Genomic DNA, 11,165 nt, shown 5'->3' on the forward strand with positions numbered 1-11,165 from the left:
AAAAACTAGAGGCAAAAACTGGTTTTCAAGAATCTAAAACTCATCCAAACAGGGCCTTATTAGGTTTTGTTGTAACACACTGACATGTTTGCTAGTAAATAATAATCTTTTGTAAAGTAAATAAGATGACTTTCGATACAAAAAAAGAAAAGGGATCTCCTCCAGCCTTGTTTTTGCCCATAGGTTGTTTGTTGGTCAAACTTGGTCTTTGAACCGTACTCAATGGCGGTTGGAGATATTTATTGTGTACTCGGTCTCTATGTAACACGTTGCGTTCTTGACCGGGGAAACTCTTATCCTTCCTGCGCAAGATGTGCTGTCATACCATGTTTTGAATTCGATATCCAAAATTTTTGAATGCCTTCGAAGTTTAAAATATTCGTATAATCTTTTACTATACATGCATATATTGAGTAAAAAATATACAACATAAACAACAAAAGTATGAGTCTAGAGTTATACATTTACAATAAATCATATGCATTAGTGTAAAATGAAATTTTAGATTTTTATTTGGTCACCCTAAAATTCGAGAAATTTGGAGGAAAAAAACAAATTTTGAACCATGTCATATAGCCTCATTGGTTTATGGTTCACGTTGTTACCTACTCCCTCTGTTTCAAATTATTTGTCGCTTTTGGCTTCCGTACCGTAAGTTTAACTTGATTTGTAGAAAATGCGTGTAACATTTGTATCTCTAAATAAATTTATTAAAAAATTAGATTCAAAGATCTTTCCAACTATACCAATTATGTACCATAAATGTTAGTATTTTTTAATATATATTTGTCAAAGTTATTTCTCGGAAAGCGAAAACGACAGATATTTTGGGACCTAGGGAGTACAAGACGAGTGCAATATTTGTGAAATCTACTTAAGGAATTGTGCCACTGTACTGCTCATGTTGTGTACAGGCAGTGTACGTACGTAGCAGCAATGCAATTCCCTTGCACTCGGTGCTTCAAAAAATTTGGAAACCACGTCATGGAATAGGCATCGGCGCCGAGATGGCTGCAATGTTCTGTAAAACAGGAACCGACGCCATGCAAACCTCATGGGGCCCATGCCAAATAAAGTAGCGAGCCGTCCAAAGCGGGAAGAAAAATCTCCTTTCACCTTTCCTTCACAGATGAAGAAAATCTCCATGGATTCTCTCTCTGACTCCTAGATCCAAGCGGCGGCGGCTGGCGTGGGTCGCATCCCCTTGTTCCCCGGCGGCGGTTCCTCGGCAACAAGCTGGAGCGGCTGCGGCGTCGGGGTCCTCGGTGACTAGCTGGAGCGGCTGCAGCAGCGGATCTTGCACCTCGACGAGCAGGCGGCGTGGTCCCGCAGCCTCGTCCTCATCCAGGGCGTGGCGCTCTCCTCCGGCAGTCGACGCATTGTCTTCGTCTCCAGCGCGGTGCTCTCCTCCGAGAGCCGATGAGGATGACGACTGTCACCGAGATGAGGGCGGAAGGAGCAACAAAAATAGTATTTTAGGCCTAGTTTAGATGCTGAAAAAATTTCAACCCGATAAATAGTACCATTTTCGTCTTATTTGATAAATATTGTCCAATCGTGGACCAACTAGGCTCAAAAGATTCATCTCGTGATTTCCAACTAAACTGTGTAATTAGTTATTTTTTTTACCTACATTAAATACTCCATGCAAACGGCTAAAAATTGATATGATGGAGAGAGAGTGAAAAAACTTGAAATTTTGGTGGCATCTAAACAAGGCGTTAATAACTGGGAACCGCAGCAAGTAGTTGCGCCGCTCCCGCTTTCGCTGGCATCGCTTGGAATTAACATCGCATGCCACAGCGTGGGGAGCGATTCCCAAATGTTCTCTCTCCTCTTTTAGTTGCACTCAGGCACGGCCTTGTTTAGATTGCATCAAAGTTCCATGTTTTTTTACTCTCTCTCTGCCACATCAATTTTTAGACGTATACATGAAGCATTAAATGTAGGTAAAAAAGTAACTAATTATACAGTTTAGTTGTAAATCACGAGACGAATCTTTTTAGCCTAGTTAGTCCATGATTGAACAAAAGTTGTTAAATACAAACGAAACGTGCTACAATATCTAGATTGTAAAAATTTACAATCTAAACGAGGCAACATTGTGGAGGGCCTTAGTTACTAGGGACAATTGGCCACAGGACATGCCAAATGAGCACCGACGGCTGGTGGACACCGCAAATGCGCCAATTTGCTGCTGGCCACTGTGTTTCCACTTTGAGTTGCCAGAAGACACCGCGCCCCGGTTTGAGCCAAGAGAGGAGAGAGAAATATTCATTTTGGACATGTGGTGCCCTCGAGCCAAAAACGTCAACCTGGTCTGGTTCGACCACATTTAACCGGCCCGACCCGGCAGTTAGGGTATCGACGCCCTCCCGCCTTCCCTCTCTTCCCCATCCCCTTCTCCAAGTCGGCGGCGGTGGCGCAGGCTTGGCGGGCGCGGGATTGTCAAGCGGGCCGGTGGGGGCAAGCAGAGGCCTGAAGATGGCGACGGGCTCCAGCGCTTCCTCCTAGATAGGTTCACGCGGACCGAGTCGACAGCCGCCGACGGGTGGCCAGCCGCTGTGCCCTTTCTGCCGGACGGCCACCATTGTGGAGCGGACCTCCAGAACCATAAACAACCCAGATAAGCAGTTCTACACTTGCAAGAATCGGGACTGGGTGAGTTTTTTGTACTTCATGTTGTTTATTTTCGTCAACGCCAACTCCAGATCTAGGGTTCATCCGAAATCTCTGCTTGAACAGGGCAACAGCAAGTGCGCTTTCTTCATGTGGAAGCCGGTGAGTGATGGCGTCGATGCTGCATCATTGACGACCGGAGTCCAGGCATTGGAGAAGTCTCTGTTGGCCCTAGGCAATTCTGTTGAAGCTCAGAGTCTCCATGTCAGTGGAATAGCTGGGCAGCAGAGAGTGGATAGGTGGTTGAATGTGGCCAGTGTGTTTGTAGGAGTTGTGTGCTTTGTTGTCTTGTGCAGTTGTCTTGTGCATCTTAATGCAGAAGCAAGATTAACTTTGTAATGGCTTGAGAAATGAATGGAAGATAGTTATCTTGCAATCCCAAGTTTAATACAAGGAAACTAAGCCTCAGATGGCCATAATACAATACCAAGTGTCATAATACAATACCAGTCCAAGTGGAGCCTCATATGGCCACAGTACAATACCAGTTTACACATTACATAGTTCATTTGCTAGAATTCAATAACAGGTGTCATACATAACCCAGACCAAGTTTATATGGCCATAGCATCCTTAAACTGACAGAGAAGTTCACAAAATCACATAAATCCATCATAAAGAGGAAGCCATGTTGCTTGCACACTCCTAGACTTCCATCAACCTCTTCTTGCTCCTAGTGCTAGCGCTGGGACTTGCTGATGATGTACTTTGGCTCCTTGTCACTGCTCCTTGGCTGGCCTGCTTCCTTGTAACTGGGGAGTTTGAAACCCTGCACAGTTATACACATGTTAACATGTAGTCCCTAAGCTAACATAAAAACTGAAGGTAACAGATGGATCACATACTGTTTAGCAGGTGTGGGCTCTGCAGGTGTGGGCTCTGCAGCTGTAGGAGTTGCCTTCTTTTTCTTGTTGGGTTGTTTCCCCTTGGTGGAGGCCTTCCTCTTCTTCTTAGTACAAGGATCTTCTGGGTTTTCTATAACCCTGATCACTTTTGGCTTGGAAGTCCTCTTCCTCTTCTTGGATGGATCTTCTGTGGTTTCTATGATCTCCACCACTTTTGGCTTGTAAGTCCTCCTCCTCTTTGGTGGTCCAGGTGGTGGGGCATCAGGATCATGGACAGTTTCATTGCAGGTTTTCTGTAGGTGACCAAATCCACCACACCTTTTACACCTTCTCTTGCCTCTACTGCTTGTCCCACCTTCTTCAGAGCCAACTATCCTTCTCTTTCTTGGCCTACCTGCTGCTCTATAGCATAAAGGAGGAAGTAGCTTGAAGCCAAGGTCCACCTTCTCCCATTCTTCCTTGTCTGGCATTGGAGGCACAGCAGATGCATATGCTGCTATGAACTTCTACACAGAGTAGTAAGGGTGCACAAAATCCTCCAATAGGACCCTTCTTGTGCCAATGAAAGCTATGGCATGCACACAAGGGAGTCTAGTGAGCTGCCATCCTCTGCATGTGCACTCATGGTTGTCCAGATCAACAATGAATCTCCAAGGAACTAGGTCTTTATTCACTCCTCCTACTTCTCCAACCATTGGGCCACTCCTATGTATGCTATAGTTAAGGGATCTGCTTTTCTCATGCAGAACCTTCATGACATGAGGCAAAATCTTGAAGCCTGACAACTTTGAGGCTAGGTTTCTCCTAGTGCAGAACCTCTCCATGATCAACTGCCTTATCTTATCCATGAGGTCTAGAACAGGTAAGGACTTGTGTTCCCTGATCCAACTATTGAATGTCTCAGCAATGTTGTTGGTGACATAGTCACATTTGGTTGTTGTGTTGAATTTGGCCCTTGCCCATAGCTGCTTGTGGTTCTCCAGCAGCCAGTTAGTTGCCTTTGGGCATGCTTTGTGCATCTCATTCCAATGCCTCTCATGTGTTGTCATTCTGTAGCACCTTGATGCAGGCCACAAGTTCTTCTCAAACACTTCTCCTCTAAACCTCTTCTGGAAATTCTTGACAAGATGCCTCATGCATTCTCTGTGTTCTACACCATTGCTGAAGATTTTGGTAACTGCCTTATCAATTCCTTTGCCTGTCATTAGGAAACAAGAAAAGAACCAGAAAACACTGTCAGTCATTAGGAAATAAGAAAAGAATAAGGTCTGCTGAAATATGTTGAAATAAGAAAACTAACCTGCATCTATTGAAATAACCAGACCATGTGGAGAACCAATTGCCTTGTGCAGCATCTTCATGAACCATTCCCAGTTCTCCATGGTCTCACTGCCAAAGACTCCATAGGCCACTGGGAACATCCAGTTATGGCCATCAACACCTATAGCTAAAGCTAACTGACCCTTCCACCTTGCTATCAAAACTGTAGAATCAATCCCTAGGTACGGTCTACAACCATTAAGGAAGCCATCAATGCATGGCTTCAGTGCTACAAACATCCTACAAAACCTTCTCTTCTCATTCACAAGCTCCCATTCAATCTCTACAACACTACCAGGACACCTCTTCTCAACCTCCCTCTTCCAAGAAAACACATGGACAAAGCTATCCTCCCATCCACCTAAAATCTCATCTAATGCCATTTGCCTGCCGTCCCAAACAACATACTTTCTCACCTTGATGTTGTACTTCTCCTCCAACTGTTTCCTTAGAGCTTTAGGCTGAATAGTTGGGTCCTCCCTTAGCCAATTGATAACTCTGTCCTTCACCCAATGATTGGTAGCCATGCAATTCTTTTCCAAATTCCCTGTACCGGCACATCTGTGCTTGTGTGGCATCTTCTTAATCTACAACCATCAAAGAATGAAGGTAATGAAATAATATAGAGTTAGTGAAACAGCTACATCAATGAAACATGGCATAAACAAGTAATGAAAAAGTGCATACCTGCCATGTCTTCCCATCTGATAACTGAGATGCATGAATCCTCCACCTACACCTCTCTGCCTTACAGTAAGCTCGGTACCGCCTTGACTCACTATAAGGAACTGCAAGTTCAACTTCATTAAGCACAGCATATTGCCTAATACACCTCTTAAAACATAAACCATCTTCAAAAGTAACACCAACTGCTATTTTAGGGTTATCTACGTCAGTGACATGCAGCACACTCTCACAGCCCCTCTCATCATCCACCTCTAGTGGGTCATCATCCTCTGGGTCAGTGTCAGGATAGTAAGAACAATCCTCTTGACCATCATCATTAAGCTCATCATGGTACTTCTCTTTCTCATCATCCACTCCTACATACTCAACCTCATCCTTCTCTCCCCAGTCATCATTCTCATCATCCTGGGCATCAGCACTCTCATCACTCTCATCACTCTCATCATGGTCAGCAATGTCATCAGCCTCAAACTCTACAGTGTCATGAGCATTAACATCTGTAGTGTCATCAGGCTCAGTATTTCTAGAAGAACACTCAGCAGTAGGAGCTTGTAAATTATTAGGGTAAATCACATCTAAAGGCATAGCAACTTCAACATTTTCATCATCAGCAAGATTATCATGCTCAACAGGATTAGCATGCTGAACAGGATTAGCATCAACACGAGCCGTGTTCCAAGGAGTTGTGTCAATAACATCTACAGTTAGTGGCAGCTTCCTACTATCCCAATAAACATCAAATGCATGCAGCATAGCACTATCAGAATTTATGTGGACTGTCTCATTCTTGGTTGTGTCAAAGAAGGAGACATGGAGATCTTGATCCTGACCATGAACTATCTCCTCACCGAGCAGCTGACGAAAACCCATCCAGTTGAAAATATCCTTATCCACCACACGCATGTAACTCTGAGTAACATGATAGTCACCGAGCCCATCCGGTCTTTGCTCTACATAAGCAGGAACTCTAATCGCCAATCTACACGCTGAGCTCGGATCCATGCTAAATCAAAATAAAGTGAAACCAAAATCAACTCTAATCTAAATCTGCCGCGTTTCTAACGCATCCGCAGGCAAACAAATCGATTGACAAGCAGAGAAGATAGATATCATACCCTTTTGGAAGCCATTTCAATTGAGAAACCCTAGGCGGAGACCCAGGGCACTGCGCGGTCTTCCGGGTTGGGGACGGCATCTTTGGGTTCCTGATGGGGGACGACATCCTCCTCAACTCCACATGGCGGATGACGCCTTCGGCTAGAGGTATAAGCGGCGGGGCTCAATGGATTGGACGGCAGCGCGGCGACGAACAATGGAGTGAACGGCGGCGGCGGGCGAGAAGGGGATGGGGAAGAGAGGGAAGGCGGGAGGGCGTCGATACCCTAACTGCCGGGTCGGGCCGGTTAAATGTGGTCGAACCAGACCAGGTTGGCGTTTTGGCTCGAGGGCACCACATGTCCAAAATGAATATTTCTCTCTCCTCTCTTGGCTCAAACCGGGGCGCGGTGTCTTCTGGCAACTCAAAGTGGAAACACAGTGGCCAGCAGCAAATTGGCGCATTTGCGTTGTCCACCAGCCGTCGGTGCTCATTTGGCATGTCCTGTGGCCAATTGTCCCTAGTTACTACTACTTGTGACTGTGAAAGCCATCAGCCGAGAGCGACAACGCGAGGCACTAGTAGGTGCGTCTAGCATGAATCCCCGTCAAAATTGAAAAGCGCCGACGAATGCCGAGCGCAGTTTCGTCTATATGATAAACCAATTTCTAGGGTATTAAGTCAAATAATTTTTAGTCTAACTAAATTTATAAAAAAATCAATGTCTATGACACTAAATTAGTATCACTACATACAATATAAAATATATTTTTATAATATATTTGTTTAGTATCATAATCAATGATATTATTTTTTAATAAAGTTAATTAAATTTAAGATAGTTTGACTTTAAGTGATTCTAGGAATTGAATTATTTTGAAACGGAACTAGTATTATCATAAACCTTCCGCCGTTAAGCCGTTTATACTTTGTGTTTTGTTGACATGTCACTTCATCGTCTTCTTCTAAGCCAAAAAAGTGTACATGCACTAGGTAAAATTAAATAAACCGAGCAGGCTAATCGCTAGAAACGTTTGAGACGGAAGGAATGAATTTGAGAAGGTTAGCCAGCAACTAAGGGCATCTTCAATGGTTAATTATTATAAGCTAGCTCTAATTACATTATTTTATATTTTATTAGGAGAGACTAGAGAGAGAAAAAAACTATCTCTTCATTAAGATCTAGTTTCGTGCACGCATTCAAAACCATTTTTTTTAGAAAAAGAAAATTTTATTTTGGCCTCCGCATTTTCCAAATCATATGAAGCTGTTATATAGGGCTAATTGTATTATGAGCTACTACTTTCTCTATCCAGAAATGATAATCATATTTGACCAGAGAGGAAAAAAACAATATTAAGATAATAATCTTAGAACTAGTAACTATCTTTTATTGTTACTAGTATATTGCCCGTGTTAATGCTACGGTGATATTTAAGACAATACAAATTAAACAACCAAAATGATGTATATGCTTTGATGATTTTTGAAAAATCATCGATCACATATTATAATATTATAATTAAAAAACATGATTCTGATGACAACCTGACGTACCAAATAAAGATTACTTGCATGACAACAATGATATCAAAATATAGTGGATAAATACACAGGTCTTTGCATGACAACAAAGATAGAGAATTAACATCAACCAAAAATAAGCTGAAATTGTCACTAAAACTGTAGCAAAAGAGTAATACAGGCAAGCATAGCTCGAAATATGCAGGCAAGCATAAGTCCAAATATATAGTCTTCAATTTGAGAACGATGAAGTACATCTCAAGGGTTGTGTTGCTGCTCAGAGAGCCCCAGTAGCATCTCTGCAAGTATCATCAAGAATTAAAGCCTATAATGAAAGAGAAATACTATGTATCTATCTCATATCTCCCTAGTTCGATCTTCGTGATATTTCTCATCTTTGTGAATTCTTCATGTTCTCCTAAGCTGGCTGCATGCCGCTCCTCATGTCCTTGCTACCAAAACAATTGAGGTCAAATGAGCAAGAAATACTTTTTGAATAGGATGCACAGAGAGGTCATGCTTCAACTAACATTCAGATAATAAATCTTCACATAACACTTAAGTGAAAATAGTAAATGTGTGATGAGACAGGAAAATTAAGATCGTCACAAGCCACATACCTTTCCCCAGAAGCCAGACACCTTAGAGCATCTCCAACCGAACCCTCAGCTCAAATTTTGACCTCCTATCCTTCAAAGTAGGGCTCCCTCATCCAGATTCCACCCCCTACTTTGTTGTGAACTCCATCCGATCCCTCATATTTGCCTCCCTACTTTCTCCCACCTCTATTTAATGCATACAATATCTTGTAACTAACAAATGAACCATTTTTAGCAGCTATATTTCTAACGTTTATACTTCTAATGTCTACATTCCCACCTCTAGCCATGGTAACACCAACATGTTATCCTCTTTTACACTGAAATCTTTTGATCACTTCTTGCTTCCTTTCGTAGACTGTGAGGCTTGTTCAACAACATTTTGTCCTTTAGGTGAGATACCAAAATAAGACACATCAAAATCAACCTCAGCGCTGTCCACATTGCTCCCAAAAACATCATTGAAGCTGGGCATTTCCATCTTCCTGCACTGCAAAGTACATTGCAAACCAATTCAATAAGAGTCGCTGAATTAAAAAGCCAAATCAATTTATTATTGCAAAATCAATTTCAATATACGATGTTCAGTTGCACAAACCATAAAACCATTTATTACATAAATGCTCACTCTCTCTTTGACCCTATATGCTCTCACGAAAAGGTTAAAAAATCATTTGCTATGTGCTTTTAGCTACTTGTCTGAATTCTATGTCTGTCACGTTTAATACCTGCCTAGCGGCACAAGCAGCAAGCAGTCGTACTATGTTTTCTCTGCTATCTACTTCCTGCTCTCCCTCTCTATCATGGTGGATGGCATAGCAGCACAAGCAGCAGATCCCCGTCATCGCGTGCGGTGCTTGCTGCTCAGGCACAGAGCAGTAGCGCGGCGGAGCGAGCTGCCCAACCAGCGCGCGAGCAGTACTTGCTGCTCCAGCTGATCGTAGCTGCGCGGATCTATAATGTCCTCCCCACGATGGGATCTAGCAGATCCAGTCTCTCTCTCTCATCGTCTCTACTGGTACTCATCGTCTCTACTGATACTAATGCGATTGGAGGATTGGCGTACCTGGCCGATGATGTAGCTGGACGGTAGCGTCGGAGACCAGCAGCGTCGATGTAGAGTAGGCGTGAGCGGACATGTCCTTGCCTCGTCCAACAACTGTATCAGGATGAGATGCACCGCACTTCTACTCCAGAACTGCCCTTGCCTCCTCCAACAACTGTGCAACCTCAACTACTGATAAACATAGGTGCTTATCAAAACCAGAAATCACAGCGGTGGCGACACTAAATGAAAACTTTTGAGATGTTGGAGATGTTGCCGCTGGTGCTCTATTTTCCCTGGAACAGAAGATAAGTACTGCTTCCTCAAAAAGTAAATAGAATAATAACAAAGGAAGTTGTATCATGACCAGAGTTATTAAACATCTAAGCACCTCCATAAAATAAATTCTTAATCTAGAATATGCGCTTACTGATGCTGAATTCTAGTTTGATCAGCACTAAGCGATTCCATCTCCATGAGGTAATATTTTTCTTTTCAGGAACTAAAATCTTATTGTGTAGCGTCAAACAAATTCATAAAGCATCCAGCCAGACATCTTCTGAAACTAACTCACAAGTTTCATCTTAGAGAACTTTCTAATACAGTATGAGGCAACCTGGCAGGCATTTCTAATCTAAAACACATTATTTAGATGAAGATAGAGAGAGCTTTGCTTTATTTTGCACACTGAGTTAGGAAAGTTCTGACCAGAAGTCTAATGATGCCAAATTAATTAATTAGAATGAATACATACATAGATGGTGAAATTACAGTTGAAATCTTATATGGATGCATTTCCAAGACCATAAAATAAATTCTTAATCTAGAATATGTGCTCACTGATGCTAAATTCTGGTTTGATCAGCACTAAGCGATTCCATCTCCATGAGGTAGTATTTTTCTTTTCAGGAACCAAAATCTTATTGTGTAGCATCAAACAAATTCATAAAGCATCCAGTCAGACATCTTCTAAAACTAACTCACAAGTTTCATCCCAGAGAACTTCCCAATACAGTATGAGGCAACCTGGCAGGCATCTACAAATCTAAAACACATTATTTAGATGAAGATGGAGAGAGATTTGTTTTATTTTGCACACTAAGTTAGGAGAGAGTCCAGGTTAAAGAGGAGCATACATGCAGAGGGCCTCCATAGCCTTGACAAATATTTTGCATCACCAGCTGTAGATCCATTTTGCAGGCATCCTAGAATTAGTTGGTACAAAGTAACTAAACAGCCAACACATATAAATTGAATTCTAGGAAGCACAAACCTGGCGTACTTGTTGTAATGCAGATGACCTTGGCGTGGTGGGCGTTTGCGGATTGAACACCATATCAACTGACACGCACATTAATTGAGCACCACGA

This window comes from Miscanthus floridulus, chromosome 18 (genome assembly GCF_019320115.1).
Source record: "Miscanthus floridulus cultivar M001 chromosome 18, ASM1932011v1, whole genome shotgun sequence".
Classification (NCBI taxonomy): Eukaryota; Viridiplantae; Streptophyta; class Magnoliopsida; order Poales; family Poaceae; genus Miscanthus; species Miscanthus floridulus.